Source organism: Peromyscus californicus, unplaced genomic scaffold, assembly GCF_007827085.1.
Source record: "Peromyscus californicus insignis strain IS unplaced genomic scaffold, ASM782708v3 Scaffold_17__1_contigs__length_78620276, whole genome shotgun sequence".
NCBI classification, from domain to species: Eukaryota; Metazoa; Chordata; class Mammalia; order Rodentia; family Cricetidae; genus Peromyscus; species Peromyscus californicus.
Genome location: NW_026294469.1, coordinates 58,726,070 through 58,743,757, shown reverse-complemented (window position 1 = coordinate 58,743,757; position 17,688 = coordinate 58,726,070). Strand labels below are relative to the sequence as shown.

General features: G+C 39.8%; 1 protein-coding gene across 5 annotated transcripts in view; it reads left to right on the top strand.

Annotated features, from left to right (window-relative positions):
• The window catches only part of Rab27b (RAB27B, member RAS oncogene family), a 151,343-nt gene that overhangs the window by 78,914 nt on the left and 54,741 nt on the right, over window positions 1–17,688 (top strand). For 2 of the 5 annotated variants that reach the window (XM_052742457.1, XM_052742456.1), the window contains one exon: window positions 12,657–13,007. The exons of the other annotated variants lie outside the window; for them this stretch is intronic. The gene's annotated coding sequence lies outside the window, so the exon portion shown is untranslated. The remainder of the gene's footprint in view (window positions 1–12,656; window positions 13,008–17,688) is intronic. 5 annotated transcript variants of the gene reach the window in all.

The following is a 17,688-nucleotide window of genomic DNA, read 5'->3' as shown; positions in this document are numbered from 1 at the left end:
GCCTGAGAGAGTATCTGGCCTCAGGAGAATGAAAGACCGATGGAACTAACTCAACTTGAACCCTGAGCACAGACCACAGCCCGAGCCAATGACTGCTGAACAAGAGAGTACATACTGTGTTAAGCCTTGGAATCTGGGGGTGACTTATTATAGAGCAATATTTCAGGAAAAGCTTAGCTGATGTATTAGTCAAAGACAAGCATTTGGGAGCAAGTCTGGTTGAAACTACTTAATACATACAAGTGACTGTAAATTAATTATTAACTTCATCACTTAAAAATTGAGCAAAGTTTTATTAGATAAATGACATGTCGAGATTAATTTCTTGGAAAATGAGCTGTCTTTAATTAATTGCTTATTGAGGAACATACCCATTCTTGTATGTATTCTAATATTCTCAATTGTGCTGATTTTATTAAGTGTAGGAAGATATTTTGGCTAATCAATTAATTAAACAATCATAAATTTATTCTTCTGTCGAGCTCTTTGGCATTGAAATAAGGTGAAGGTTCGAGAACAATTGATTTAAAACCTTACTGAAAATGTGCCATGGAGAACAGTTCCCACAGTGCAGATCCCACGGAGAATGCTGAGGAGGAGAGGAGCTGAGTTAAAAGATGATGATGTCTTCACAAGGCTGATAAGTGCTTATATTCCTCTGCTGACAGTCATATTGAAGTACGAGTAGTGTGTAGTAGGCCACACATTATTACAGTGCACAATGGGATAGGCTTTGATGTGAGTATGTACTACTGAAGCCATCATCAGAATCAGGACAGTGAACATGCCTGTCATCCCTAAAGGTATGTCTTGATGGTTTACAATCCCTTATGCATCTCCTCCTCATTGTCGGTAAAGTTAATTTTCAGGCTCCACTGTGGGCTTGATATTTATTATGCTCCTGGTGTATTTGACCAAAATTAATCTCAGGGAATGCTGTGTTTCTTGAGTATTTAACGAAACCACCTATTAATGTGTATTTGAGGCATGTAAACTTACATGTGTTACTATTATACCTTTGATGTAAAAGGGGAAACAGTGGAAAATAATCTGACCTAACATATTTCTGAAAGTCAGGCCAAGGACGTCATGAAGTTTGTTCCACAAGTAATTAAGAAATGAAAAATAGGAATAAACTTCTTAAGGACAGAAATCACAGCTTTTATGTGAATGGTGCCATTATATAATCTTTGTATTGCTGGTATATGTTTATTTCTCATTATTTTATGTAGTTGGTGTGAAATAAATGCTACGAATAAATGTTTCATATGTAAAGAATTTGTACAGTCAAATGACTATGGATGAGATAGGCTAATTGGGATGAAGAGGTTTAGAGACTAGTGTTTTAGTGCCCATTGTGAATTTTAAGTGCAATAGCAGATGTAGCATTTCACAAAGTGGTGTTTCCGTGGAACTCTTTCTGCTCATGCAATTGTCAACACTTCTCATGTGTGATATTCCTTGGAAGGGAAAGAAAAGAGAGAGGGAGGAGAGAGAGGGGAGAGATAGATAGATAGATAGATAGATAGATAGATAGATAGATAGATAGATAGATAGATAGACACACACACACACACAGAGACAAAGAGAGAGAGACAGAGAGAATGTGATGTGCACACTGATGTATCTTATTTTCTTTATATAAAGAGCTAAAGCCTTCTCCACTTCACTCTTAAACCATAAGAAATAAGAACATCACCAGCAAAACTCATTTATTAAGGCCACTTTAACCCTTTGCAGATATATTTAATGTCTGATATGTAATATGTGATCTGGAATTAATATTAGTAATTAATATTGGAATAGATTCCCCAATGCCCATATAAAAACGCCAGCATGGAGACATGTATCTGAAACCCCAGGACTGAGAGGCTAGAAGCAGGCTGCTCCTGAGTGAGTTCTCAGGATCACTGAGAAAACTTGTCTCAAAAAATAGGACTTAAAAAGATGGAAGAAGATATCCAACATTGACCTCTGGCCTCTACATGTGTGCACACACATATTTATGTGCACATGCATTGCACAAGTTCATAAAAACCACATACACACCCCCCACGGTGTACATAAGACCTCAAAGTAATGGTGATTAAAACTACTGATTTAAACAATATGTATTCAGAATCCTCCAGATAGGAGTGAGTACCAAAAAAGAACCTTCTGCCATCCTAGCCTGTGCAGTGGTACTCCTAGGTTGGCAAAATTCAGAGAGGAGACCAGATGTCACAGCAAGGAAATCACTACTTGCTTGTCCTCACATTGCTCTGGGTTGTGCTTCTTTCTTGGGGCTCCAGAGCACTTGTGTGTCACTGAGCATAGAGCATGCCCAATACTGAGGAAGTTTGCTTCACTTCATTGAGGAATAAAGAATGAGAGGGGACTTTCTGCACTGCCTCCTGTTACCTAGTACAGGCAGCCGTAAAAAGACAACAATGTGGCATGCCTTGCTAAGTACTGAACATCAAAATTCAACCTTCAAGTGCCTGGTTTCACAATGAAATAGCCGTCAGTGATGAGTATTGCTGCATTCACTCTCCTCAAGTCAGTGTTTGGTAGGGAAAGAGAGAAAGAGAGAGAGAGAGAGAGAGAGAGAGAGAGAGAGAGAGAGAGAGAGAGAGAGAGAGAGAGAGAGAGAGAGATCTGTCAAACAAAAGTTAAGAAAATGAGGTAAGGAGCCAGAGTCAGGCCTGTTTCTGAACAATGGAGCATGGTGGAGTCAGACATGGAATTAGACCTGTTGCATTCTGACAGCTGAGATCCTCACCTCTGAAAATCTAGCACAGTGCTGTGTGTAGAGGGATCTATTTGACAGAAAGTGACTCTGACTGTGCATGCTGCTTTAACTACATGCTTTATAGGCATCACAAGTATATTTTCATTTAAAATATTCTATTATAATCACATCTCAATGCATGTGGTCTATGCCAAATGAGTGAAAAATTACTTGTTGAACCAAATCCTCTATTATTAGAACAATAGTGTACAGAGGGCCATATGGTATGTGTTTTAGGTCCATGGGTTATGCAGCAACTATTCTGTTAGAACTACACTCAACTCTTTCACTGTAGCAAGAATGAGTCATGCTCCAGATTTATAAATGGTATTTCTTTAATTAAAGTATTCTTTAAAATACTTCTTTATTACTTAATACATGTTTGAACATTAAGATTATAATTTTTAAAATTTATTTAATTCAGGGGACAAAAAGATAAGCCAAGAAGTAAGATTTCTGAGGGTTTTTCTTTGTGTGTGTGTGTGTGTGTGTGTGTGTGTGTGTGTGTGTGTGTGTGTGTGTGTGTGTTGCATTCTTCTATTACTTAGAACATGAAAACATTATTCTAAAATTACTAAATTCCAACAGTGACTATATCTTATTTCACTAACTCAGTAGCCTAGAGTAGATTTGCCTACTCATTTTTTCTTTCTTTTCTTTTTACTAAAAAAAATTATGGGCTGGAGAGATGGCTCAGTTGGTAGAGGGTAGAGTGTTTGTCATGCAGGCATGAGCACCTGAGTTGGATAACTAACACTGAGGTAAAAAACTAGGCCTGGTGCACACACATATTCATACACATGCACAGGCATGCATATGTGCACACACATAGGAACATATACATGCTGGACGTAGTGGCACATGCCTTTAGTCCCAGCCTTCAGAGGCAGAAGTAGGTGAATCTCTGTGAGTTCAAGGCCAGCATGGTCTCCATAGTGAACTACAGGCCAGCCAGGGATATGTGGAGAGAGTTTTTCTCAAACAAACAAAAGAGAACACACACGTGCATGTGCGCACACACATACACACACACACACATACACACATACACATGCACACACACAAACATGTGTGCACAAATATTTTTAAACAACTGACTATATATGCTTATTTGGTATTATACATTCCCTCACTAAATATATTGAAAAGGCAAGACTTTTTAAGTATATAATGAACTATAACTTCCCAACATAGAAGTAGCATTAACAACAATCAAAAGACAACATTAGTATTGAAAAATGAGTCCATCTTTTTAATATGCATAGTAACACTTAACTGGAATAACCCCTCTTAGACCTGTGACTATATCCTTCAAATAGTTCATATTGGACAATAGTGAAGTTTATTAAGTTTGAATGTTTAAATGTGTGTGAACATTTTCCTGAGTTAAGATTTATTTTAATTATTATTATTATTATGTGTGTGTGTGTGTGTGTGTGTGTGTGTGTGTGTGTGTTTAAACATAAGCCAAGTGTGTGCAGTTGCCCTCAGAGGTCAGAAAAAGGCCTCAGATCCCTTGGAGCTGGAGGTGCAGGTGACTGGGGTGGGACATGAATGGGACCTGAACTTGGGTCCTCTGGAAGAGCAGGACTTGCTCGTAAACACTGAGCCATTGCTCCAGTCTCAAGTTTTTCTTCAATCAGCTCTATCTCACCTCTCCCATCCCACATAAAGCCTCTGCAGATATTAGTTTCCAAATGACATTTCCATATTACAGGTTTTACTATCTAGTTCTTTGTATACTATTTGTTTTCCATGGAAGCAAGATAAGATCATTGTACAGAAAATAAATTTTGCCCCCAGGAGCAATATTACTCAGTTAAATATGTATGGGTTATACCCACTTCAGTTTTTCTCTTGGGGACTATGTTAATGCAAGAGAAATTTAGTGTCCTTTGTGGAGGAAACAATCTAAATCTCTTTGTGGAGAATAATACAGAAGTTTAAACTTGAGCAGAAATAAGGAGTTTCATAAAGATGGAGACATGCAGAAATAAGGAGTTCCATAAAGATGGAGACATGCATCAGACTTCTCCACTCTCTCAGCCATCATCTTACCTCCACTGGCTTCCTTTAACAAAGAACACATTCTGGCCACTCCACAAGCAATCTTGGGGTGATGTATTTTGAAGTCCTCTTACCTCACAACATAACCATGGAAGTTCCTTACTCTGACATCAATTTCTTGATAAAATCTAAGTTCATGAGCATCAGTTTGCCAAATGCTTGTTTCTCATTGAACTACTTGCTTACTTTTCCTCCATAATTTATTAATGTGATCTTTCTGAGCCGATGGCAGTTGGAGAAACAGCCCCAAGCACTCCCTATAAGTATTTACTATACGGATGTTCCTCAAGTCATAGCTCAGGACTAGCACAAAACCTCATTCCAAGCATGAAAGAAATTTCCCTTCAGTCTTAATCCTTTGAATGGACTAAGGCTTCTCTTGAGCAACACATTTGCTTGACTCACCCCAGACAGGGTGACTGAACCATCTGTTCTGTGTGTGAAGTGTGACTGTTAGAGCAGGCATTCTCTCTATTAGCCCAACTTCCACTTCATCTTGTCCTTCATGCCTTTCCACCTCCATCTCATTTGAATCTTATTTTGTTGTTAGCTTGCATTTTAAGACAATTTTCATTAAAGGGACAAAAAAATGCACAAGTGTATACAAACCATAAGGCTGGATGAAAGGCACGCAAGAAATACACACACATAACTAGCATATGAATGAGGAAAGGAAGCATTATTAGAAACTTCTGTGACGCTTCTCAGTCACAGTCTCCATCCCCACAGGATAACCACTGTCTTTACTTGTAATGTTATGGATTAGATATGCCTGACTTTAACATTTTTATGTATGAAATCCTACAGAATATATTTATTGTGCCTGAATTGAGTTATTCAGAATCATGCCAATGCAATTCACTAATGTTGTTGCACTCAGGGTTCATTCTTGCTGCTGAGTAATATTCTGTTTCATGAATATACATTATTCTTAATTATATTCTTAATGGACATGAGGATAATTTTTAAATTTGCGGTTAAGAGGCAGATGTTATAAATGATGTTTGGCAAACTTATTGCAAAGTTCTAGCTACTGTGCATTTAAGATAGGGTGTATCTAGTTGGTTACAGTTTTCTAAAATAGTCAAACCAGCCTACTATTTCTACTAGTAGATGAATATTTCACTTGTTCTGTGTCCTCATCAATGCTTGATCTCCTTGGACACCGCCTATAACCACACTTAGTTCTTTTAATTTTCATTTTCTGATGACTGTTAATAGTGACCACTGTTCCCTGGTGGCTGGGTATTTGTTTTTTCTCTTCTGTAAACAGCCCACTTTACTTTATTATTCTATGGAATTATCCAGCTTGACATGCCTAGTATTTTACTGTTGAAAAATAATGTTTTTCTGTAACAACTCAGAGAATAATGACAAAAAGAAAGGAAAATTAAAAGTAAAAGTAGATGACAAACTCCAAGATTATCATAAGGCAAACCCTTTGGGTCAAGGACTTGAGCATTTACTGCTAATAAGCTATAGTTGAGACTCAGAGAGCCAAGCTTTAGTTTAGTGCTTTTAGTCACACTATTTTCATGCAGGAATGCGGCACCATGTCTGTCCTGAGCCCAATATTAATGTAAATTCTCAGAGATCAGTTGTGCTGAACAAGCTTTAAATAGTCATTGAAGAATTTCAGGAGGCTGCTTATAAATTAACTCAAAACCGTTGAAAACAAAAAACCTTGTATGAAAAATACAAGAAGGAGCAGTCTGCCTGTGTCCAGTGCACCACAAAACAGGACACTTCAGACAGAGAATTTTACTAAGAGTATTAAACAACATAGTATTTACTAAAACAAAATTCACCAGGAGTAATGGTGCACACCCATAATCCCAGCATTTGCGAGGGGAAAGCAGGAATATCAGCCCTGAGCAAGCCTGGGTTGTAGGACACCATCTCCAGAAAATGATTTCCCACTCAAGAGAAATGTTACTATCATAGAAATACTCATCTAACCTTAATTCAGTTCTTAAAATTCTATATAGATGAAAATACATTATAATGAGCTACTCAAAAAGTTCAAGTAAGAAGACTCTTACTTTGCAGATGAATAAGATTATAATCTTAGGCAATGAGATAAGAATGTACATTTTAATTTTCACGAATTAGATATTTAAGTGTATAGCCTCTGTGATATCATCAGTATTAATTCACCAGCTAAATCAAGTTATCTATACAATTTTTTAAAATTTGTTTAAATGTTCATGTTTATTAGATTGGAGAATCTGTCTGTGATCTTCAGCTGGTTTGTTGAATATGGTTTAGTTGTGTGTAAGATGGTAAAGCATTTGTGAATGTCAACATTTTCTATGTTTATGTAGTGTGACATTGACATTGATACAGCTTCTCTGAAGTGACAGTGAGGGTGGGGCAGTGACTGGTCCAGCTGGGTCAGCAAGAGCACTGGAGGTCATCAAGAGGCTGGACATGCCTTCTGGACCCCAGGACCAAGCTGAGAGTAAGGAGCCTGCCTCAAATCACCAAAGCCACAGAATCATGGGGCTAGAGGCTAACTGAACTATTTCTGATAGTTCAAAAGCTTTTGTTGTAACATTTTAAACTCATGTTTGTATCAAAATAAATGAAGGATTGGCTTAAATTGAGTTATAATTTAAATGTTAGAAGCTTACTAGTGGTTATTGAAAAACAGAATAGACTTAGCAAACATTTCATTTTTTATTTCTAACTCTAAAACAGAGAAGTTTTAAGGAAAATTTTATCTTGACATTGGCAATCTCAAGGAAAGGTTAAAAAAATCGATATGCATATATATGTGTGTGTATATTATATAATATATAATACATATTACATCGTGAACATGCCACCATGGCTGGTTATACTAAAACATCCACAGTTAGTTATAGAAAGTTGATTCCAAGTGGTGATGGCAATGATATTGAGCCTTCTGCACAGTATTTTCCTTTAACATAGGAAAAAAGGAATTCAACATAAATTACAGTAAGCTCCAAATTAAGTTTCCTCATTTCACATTCTAAGAAGGTGAGGTAAAATGAGATTAGACTTTACTGTAAGGTCAGAGCTCATGGATGGTCTAGATACAGTTGTAACTGTGTGCCCAGTGTGGAAAACATGTCTAAAATAGTTTCTTATGCTTGCACATATCCTAAAGTTACATCCTTGTCAGTAGGTAAGACAACTCGCATGGCCTGGGAGTCCAGTCTTGTGACTGGTTAGTCATGCTCTGGAGTTTCCTCCAACTGGGGGAGGAGCTGATTTTTATTTGTGATTAGGAAGACTCCACATGAACTAGCAATCAGAAGAAGATGGAGGCACACCCTTCTGCCTGCCCAGGAACACACATCTTTGCTGTCGTTCATTGCAGGATTGAAGTTATCTGGAAACCTTGAAGTTCCACAGTGTGGAGTCAAAGCAGGAGAAATTGTGAAGAGAATATGGAAGACTCAAAGTCAGTATCGTGACCATAAAACCTGTAGCTCATTCCACAAAAGACAAAAGAGAAGAAATCAAACACATTTGTTGTTTAAATCTATCATCTATCTGTCTGTCTGTCTGTCTATCATCTATCTATCTATCTGTCTGTCTATCTATCTCTTCTTGAGCTAAGCATTGTATTACACATGCATGATCCCCTCATCAGGGAGGTGGCGGTAGGAGGATTAGGATTCCAAGTTGTATTTTATTAAGGTAATATAAAACAAGAAGATATAAAAATGAGATCAGGACTTGGGGGATGAGAGCAAGAAGAGGGGAAATGGGGGCAGAGGGAAAAGCATGGCCAGAAAGAATTACATATTTATATGACATTGACAAAAAATAAATTCATTAAAAAATTAATCAAGTAAAGACAAATCTTTAAGGGGGCTGGAGAGCAGATTCAGCAGTTAAGAGTACTTCCTGCTCATCCAGAGAACAAGGTTGTGATTCCCCCTTTGATTCCACTTAGTAACTTAGCTCACAACAACCGGTAACTCAAGCTCCAGGGGGCTCTGATGCCTTCTTCTGACCTCTGATGGCACTTGTGTGTATACACACACACACACACACACACACACACACACACACACACACACCAAGAGAGAAGAGAGAGAGAGAGAGAGAGAGAGAGAGAGAGAGAGAGAGAGAGAGAGAGAGAGAGAGAGAGAGATCTTTGAAAATAATGAAATAGAAAAGAAAGAAATTGGTGTTAAAGAAGCTGCAGATCTTCCCTTAAGTCCTGAGCTCAATGCTGTGGTAAATGTCATGTTTTCTGGTTGCTCTTTTATACTTCTAAATGGTTTGTCAGCCCAGTAATTATTATTCAGCCACCTTACACAATACTCATTAACTTTATGTGGTCATAATTGAGGACGCAGTTAGCTTTCTTACACATACACATTCCCAGTCTCTCCCTCTCCTCACCTTCCGTGTATAGTTTTATCGCAATTTGGGTAATTTGTGAATATTATCATATGGATTATATTCAAACCAGAATGAAGCAGTATTCTATCATGCATTTCCTTTCTTGTACAACTGTTTGCTTTTCCTGGAGTTTGTCAGATACTTTTAAATGTTATGTACTTTCCAATATTAGTATGATACTTTGTACACATACTAAATTACTCAAAATTGCCTTCAAATGTTCTTTGAAATTGTGATAGTCAGAGCAGTTGAATTGCTGTAACAGCCTCAAAATCTTAATGTCATTATACAAATTTACTTTTTGTTCATGTCATAGTTCAGGAGTTCCAGCTGGGATTTCTTTGGCTACTATGTTTTGGGGTCATAACTTTCTTCCTTTAGAAGCTTTATTATTGCTGGGCAGTGGTGCTGCATGCCTTTAGTCCTAGCACTTGGGAGGCAGAACAGGCAGATCTCTGAATTTGAGGCCAACCTGCTCTACAAAGTGAGTTCTAGGACAGCCAAGGTAACACAGAGAAACCCTGTCTCAAAAAAAGGAAAGAATCTTTACTATCTTGTAGGATTTCAGAGCGCTCCTTTCACTGCATCTGAATGCTATAAAAAAAATAAATAAAAGAATAGGTATAGAAAGGAAGGGAGGCTGTCAGAAGCCATGCTGTGGATGTCATCTAACAGTGACGTCTATCATTTTTGCCACATACCCTTGACTAAAACTCAATTGAATGCTCCCTGACATGCAGGGAGCTCAGAAAGAATTCTAGAGGGATGCTCTGGAGAACAGAAGGGTCCTGACAAGCACAGTGGATAATTTCCCGATGTGCAGACACCAATGCTACCACCTTCTCTGTTTTGATTGGAGATAGACCTTCTTCAAGCCTTCCTCCTTCCCTGGCCTACTTCATGAGAACTCCTTTGAGGAACTCTAATTTCTCTATTATATTGGACTTGAGTTTTCTGGGTTTCGCTCTTCCTCTTCCTGATTTATTGGCTTGCTTCTGGAAAGCTGTTTTTCAAATGGTATGTGGAAGAATGAGTTATTTTGAGTGCTCAAAAACATGAAAATGTCATCATTTACATGGCTAACAGTTAATTTGGTCATGCAATTCTAGATTCAAAACAAACTCATTTTCAAGTTGTGAAGGCATTAAAAGAGATATCTACTTTGCTGTTATTCTTAGGAAATTCAGCACAGATTTTTTTCCCAATGTGAATGATTTGCCTTATGGCTCTGGAAGACATTTTTAAATGTTTGTGGGTTACTATTATCTCAGAATGATGTGTATTTAATTAATGAGTAAATGTAAAGGGAACCTTTGATCCCACAAGTTCATAGTCTTTATTTGTGGAATTCTTAAAGCATTATTTCCTTTTATTCATTTTTCCATCCCTTTCTGCACAGGAAAAAAGCCATCTTCTAGAACTCGCTGGGATCGGCTTTGGTCACTGTTTTGCTCCCTCCAATGTAGCTTTTTGTTCTATTTTGCTGAGGATTAATTTATTTATTGTTCGCTCTCTCTAGAAGCAGAGTCAAAGGGCCTGTGTTCAGCTCGTGTTAAGCCACCCATGACTCTTATTTCTGTTCTCTGGAAGACTGCAGGCTGGAAGAAGCAGATGAAGGAACTTGGTTGATTATATTGCGGTGGGGAGGGAACTTCAGGTCCAGGCATTCTATGTTCGTGTCTCTAATCAAGCCCCATACTCCACCACTTGTCGCCAGTCTGTGCCAGTATTCCTGCCTTAGAAAGTTTCAGTCTGCTGGGGTTTGCGGGGAGAAGAGCTGATAACCCCATGTCCTTAGCTCCGCCCATAGACAGGCACTGTGTAAACTGCTTCTCAAAGTCGATACCTGCCTCCATCTGGTTGAACGTCTGGAAAAGAATCCATTGCGATTTATTTTATCTGGTGATGTCTCTTGTCTCTTTTATTTCCTTTTATGGCAGAAAGGTAATTTTAGAAGTTCAAAATTGATTTATTTTGTGTGTGTGTGTGTGTTCAAGGAGTTTGAGGAGGATGAAACACAGGTGACAAATTTGTCTAGAAGTTTCCCAATTACAATGATATCTGTATATATATCAGAGCCGCTATGTTGAATGCCACAGAAATTTTATCAGTTTAATTTGTGCCACATAAACCCCAGGGACAAAAGAGCCTTTAAAATTATTACCTTCACACGTTGTTGTTTTTTTTGTTAGAAGAGCCAAAACAGTTTTTATGAGTCAAATGATATTGGAGCTTGAGAAGATGGCTCGGTTTTTTTAAGAGCACCTGTCACTCTTTCTGAGGACCTGAGCAGGCTTTGGATCTCAGCACCCTCCTGGTGCCTCACAACCATCCATGACTCCACTTCTAGGGGAGCTGATGTCCTCTTCTAACCCTCGAGAGCACCAGACATGCACATGATGCACAGGCATGCATGCAGGCACAACACTAATATACATAAAATACGTAAACATTTTAAAAGGTTTTTCAAATTAGTATTTGGGGAGGATGGGACAGATTAAGTGTTACTAAAATAGTGAGTGTAGCCAACAGTTCTATAAAATAAAGTGCCGGGTATTGTTCTGGACTGCTGACTCACATTGACTCTACAAATCCCACCCACCCATCCACGCCCCGCCCCCCATTTTTCTCTTTCTTTTTGAGACAGGTTTCACGTGCAGCCCAAGCTGACTAGGAATTATTCTGTAGCCCTGACTAGCCCTATTATTTTTGTCTTCAAGGAAGGCAGATCTTTAAACTCGGAAGCGTAGACTCAGGAATGAGTTAAACATTTAAAACCTAAGTCATTGTCTTCCTAACTCTAACGTGAACACATGCAACAGGTTTGGAACTATTTTCTTTGCGAAGGAATATGTCAAATGCTGTTATATGTGTTTAATCTTGTATCCTTACCTTGACCATGAATCTGTAACTCTAGGGATGCCAGAATATGTCCAAAACGTAATGCCCAAAGGCTACACAGGATCTTCACTAAATGGGAAAACCCAAAGTGTTTATTTAGTACAGGATATGCCACAAACTATGAACTTAACAAATACTAGTGCAGTGGCTGTGTTTATTATTTTAGTTAGCAGTGACCCATTAGTCCCCGAGTGGCTTTAGGAAGTAAGGATTTTGGTGGCGTAGACTGATTGTACACTTATGTCTGTGCCCTAACTTCAGAAATGCAGTTTCTGTGCCTGCCGTTCCCAGTCTAGTGGGATGCTTTCCTCAGCCCTCTACCTCGAAGCCCTTGCTCTAAGAAGCTGCACGATCCCCTGGGGTGGAGGCCAGCTGTGTATGAAAGCTGGTCTCCCCACACTACCCCCAGGCACCTTGAAAGAGGTGTCAGGGCAAAGCCAGAAAAAATAAGTCCGTGAAAACGAGCTTGCCTCTAGGACATGCACCCCCACAGCGTGGAGAACCCACCAACAGCCAAGTGTGTTTCTTATTGCAGCGGTTGAGTCATCAGCAAGACTGGCCCGAGGTGAGCCAGGCACATCCGCGTTAGGACTCAGAGACACGCCTTCTTCTCACACAAACCTTCCTGATCCCAGCCGCCTAGGCGGACTCCCGGGTGGTGCTACCAGCCCTGCCACTCATAGTCCGGACAGGCAGAGGTTGGGGACCGCCTGGCGTTGCACCGATCGGGATCCACAGGTTGCAGACGCAGGGAGCCGTGCCCATGACAGTGACGCTGTGAGGCTGCGGGCGTGCGGTAGCTGCTGGTGGGTCCTGGAGCTCGGGAAGACCGGAGGGGCCCTGAAACCTGACACCAGTGCCCTCGCTGTGGCTGTCCCCCGGGCTGGTGAGTTGGGGAAGGGCGGCTGTCGGCTGGAGTTTGGTCCCACCCACTCTGGGTGCCCTCCGCCGCCAGGCTTCAGGGAAGGGGGACCCGGGAGGAGGGCGCAGGCCTGGCGCCTGCAGCCTTCCATCTGTTCCCTGCAGAAAGCCTAGGGAGCCAGACTTAGGGGCTGCTCTTGCTCAGATGGCCCCCCAGCAAACTCGATCTACCCCCTTTGCTTTGGTGTGTGCCTATCCTACAGTTGATTAGAACAAAAACCAAACCCAAACTAAACACTGGACAGAGGCAGGTCCATTTGTATTTTTTTTTAAGGCGATTATTATCAGCAAAAAGAAGAATGGCATGCTGAAAGGACTGAGGGTGGCCAGGCAAGGGACAGGACTTGTCTTAGCACTTCCTTAAGATGAATCAGCCACCGAAAGTAAAGAGTGCTTTCTGTGATCCAGTGTTTGCCCCATTACTTTTGAATTCAGGTCAAAGTTTTGCATGTAGGGAGTGAGTGTGGGAAGTGAGTGTTGTTGCCAGTGGTCTCAATACACCCACTTCCAAGATTTCCCCCACTGCAACATTATCTTACTAAGTCTCTGGAAACCATTGACTCAGGTGATAGGTAAGCAGTAATGGCCTTCCTAGGAAAAAGCTACCTCTGGTTAAAGCCTGCACACCTGTAACGTGTTTGCCAGCTTTTTACCACATGACCTAAAACCAAGGCTGTGGGACTCCAGTTTGAATGGACTGCATGTAGTTTCGGGGTTACCGGTAAAGACCTGGGTTTTGATTTGAGTCTGCTTAATACCCACAGTTCTCAATATTTAGTCATCGTCATACTTACTTGCATATGCATACAATGTACTGGGTTAATGGTAGTAACTTTTGAAAAGTAGTGAAGATGGACATTGGCATTATCACAAGTAGATAAGTACAGTGGATTTTTAAGCTACTGTAAAGTTCAGTTTGTAGTTATAAAATGAAAGAAGTGCTTTTCCAATGCCACCCTGCCCTGCTGCCATAGCAAGTTTTCATGGTTTCCAAAGGGAATTCCTTGCCCACATGAGACCACTATTCTTACCAGCAGGAATCTCTATGGATCCTCCACAAGGCGTACACTTGCCAGATACTCCAACATAAGGAGACTTCTCTGATGAAGGTCTGACTATGAACTCCCATGCTGTTACTATCATTGCTCTTGAGTGGAAAACAAAACATTTCTGATGAAACTGGATAAGCCTGTTCTCATCTTTGCCAAGTGGCAATAAAAAGAATCTGTCAAATGCAAGCAAACCACAGCTCTCTCTCCTCATAGGTCATTTCTAGAACAGGCATGTTTGACCTGATAAGGAAGGTAACCCTGGAAAAGTGATCCTCTTAACTCATGGTGTACCACATTGTACTACCGCTGTCTTCCCGTTTCAGGTTGGGCATTCATTTATGTAACTATTCCTTTAGAAACATGGATGTCAAAGTCCCGAGTGGTTCAGAGATGGCATCTGCTGATTTCCCTCATTCTTAGAAAGTTGGAGTTTTGGCTTTCAGCCTAATGCTGCGACCCTTAAATACAGTTCCTCATGTTGTGGTGACCCCCAACCATAAAATTATTTTTGTTGCTACTTCATAACTGTAATTTTGCTGCTTTTGTGAATCATAATGCAAATATCTGTGTTTTCCAATGGTCTTAGGTGACTCCTTTGAGAGGAAAAGGTTGTTCATCCCCAAGGGGGATCATGATCCACAGGTTGAAAAATGCTGGCCTAGTAGAGCATGGAAGGCACACTGACTAGTCACATAAAGCTCATCTCACAATGAATCCAGTTTCTTGTGCTGATTCATCAAGGCTGGTTAACCAATAGTTCAGCTCTGAAGCAATTACTTGTAATGCTGAGATTCAGGAGAACAATTCCAATAAAAAGAGACAGGGCAAACCAGATGTTTGCCATGAATTATTTGTAGAGATGCCTACCAAAGGATTGGCTTTCTTCACGGTTAGGTGTATGAGGTATGGAGTGGCTGGTCTGTAGATGCAGAAAGTGGCAACATCACTAGATGAACCTGTTCTTAGCACTATATACTTGGCTGATTCCAGGCTCTTTTCAGTCACTATTGCTGCCCCTCAAGTGTTGAGCTTCTCTCCTCAGTCCTCCTTAAATAAACAAAGGACTGGTGTGCAATGGCTTTCTGTTTAATAAATGATTAAAAGAATTCTTTCATAAATTCAGTATTTTAACTCATTCAGTGTCTTGAGAAAGTAATATGTTCAGTTGCTTGTTCATTTATCCAACAAATATTTCTAAATAGCATCAAGCACTATTATTGGCTCTGTAGACAGACATGGACGAAACAGGCAGACATCCCTAACCCTGTGGGTCTTACTACTTACCTGGGGACAAAGAACTGACAAGATGAACAGGTTACCTCTATGATAGGTGACTCCCAGGTGCTAAAGAGAAATAGAGTATAGGGCAGGAGAGAGTTATCCCATAAGTTTCGGTAGTGTGGGGGTGGGGGTGGGAGTGCCAGGCAGCAGGCTAACCAGGGCGAGTCCTACTGAGAAGCTATTTCACTGTCTATCTGGAGCAGCTGAGGGAGTGAACCTCTGGAGATGAGTCCAGACTGAACGCCCAGGGAGCTGGGATTTGCCAGTCACATTCCCTGGGTGAGGCACTAACAGGGCCAGGTCAGAGAGGGTTTTGAAGGTACTAATAAATAGTTGGCTTTGGGTTCTCACTCTGGATAGAATGAGAAAAAGCTATACTAAATAGCCTATGAAACATTCTCCAACAGATCCTTCCCTAGCTCATTATAAACATTAATGTTCTTCTAAACACCATGGATAAGAGATGCTAAAAGGACAGAAGGACTCTGCTATGCACTCATTACATCCTAGGGTGGGGAGAGAGACGTGAACAAATTAATAACCCTACAGGGTTTAATATTATTAAAGAAAGCATGGTAATAGGTAAAAATAATGACACTGGTCAGGAGAAGTCTTGGATAAAGAAGTATTTTATTGTAATATAATAGCTATGCATATATACATATACATATATATGTAGAGTGTGATAGTTTAATATATGCTTACAGTTGTCTCTCTTTGTGAGTGAATTCTATATCTATGTGTTCAGCCATCTTTGGGTAAAAATATTTGAAGCCAAATTGTGTCTGTACAGAGCATTTACATGACCTTTCTCATCATAATTTCCTGAGCAATCTACTGTAACAGCTATTTGCACATCCTTCAAACTACATTGGTTATGACTGTTCCAGAGATGGTTTAAGGTATAGATTTAAAATATGTAATGCTTATGCAGATTGTGTGCAAACACTATGTAATTGTATATAAAAGCTGATGCTTCTATGTTAGAGGCATTTAAATTAGTCCCCTGTAGAAGCAGGGGAGCACTATGCATTGTGAACTGATAAAATTGGAATATTTCCCGTGCTCATCTCTTCAAAAACTTATTGTGTGTTTGTTAAGAAAGCACTGTATAGCTAATAAGGTAACTTTTTTAAAGCCATCTCTCTGGCTTCCTTGAAGACAGTGATCGTAATTTGACCACAGTAGAAGAAAGGATGGAGGAAAGGCTACTCTAATTGACCAGTGATGGCAGCAATGTAGATGAGCATTGGAATGGCAGTCTCTGACAAAAGCAGATTCATTCAGAAAAGTATTTAAAAGCAGAGCTGATTGGACTTAATAATAAGTCAAGTAAATGGTAAGGATGATAGAAAGAAAGATTGAAAATGGTCATTAGAGTGCATAAAGAACAACTTGGGTAGATGATAACATTGTTTCTTGAAACTGGTAGAGATGGGTAAGGAAAATATTTAAGAGGGAGGTAAAGACTTGGTTACCAACTGAAGTATTTTTTGGGCTTCTGGGTGGAAACAGCCAGTTAGGCTTTTTTTTTAAATCTAGGAGTAATAAGCCAACACAAACACACAGCCAGATGCAAGGTCTTCAAGACATCAACTGGAGAGAGCTAGAGTAAGACTGAGATCTAGGTTGTAGAACTGATCTATGGCTTGATTTGACACTGAAGGATCTTATAAAGGAAGCATCAGAACACCGGTCAAGTGATAGGACAGTTATCAGGTGACACTGTCATCATGAACACAAGACAGGAGTTTTTTGCAGAATGGTCAGTGCTGTCAGATGTTGTTAAGATAAAGACTGAGATGAGAAGTGTGTGATCATGCATGGCAATGTGAACACACGGGAAACTTAACAACAAATGGACTTCTCCAAATAACATATTCAGAAAAACTAATATAAAATTTTGAAAGTAGTTTTTCACCTAATCCTAAAAGAAATAGAAATTAGAGAGCACCAGAAAAACTTAGGAGCTATATGCAGACTCTAATAAAATAAATTTTAAAATGTGCTTGTAGAACAAAGAAATACTTACAAAGGTGTTGTGTGAGTTCTCAATGTACTTTGAGGAAGAGTGAGCTTGGGTAAATGCTAAAGAGCTATCAATTCATTAATTTTTTTTCCAGAACAAAGCAGTGAATGAGGGAGTGTTTTATACCATTGAATCAACGAGAGAGAAAATGAGAAAGTGGAATTAATCTCTCTGTCCTCCCCTTCCCAGTCTGCTGCTGGAGACTGATCTCGCAGCCTCCAGCAGGCTTGATCTAATACTGAGTTCCATCCCTGGCCTCCTTTTACATCTCCATGTTGCCCACA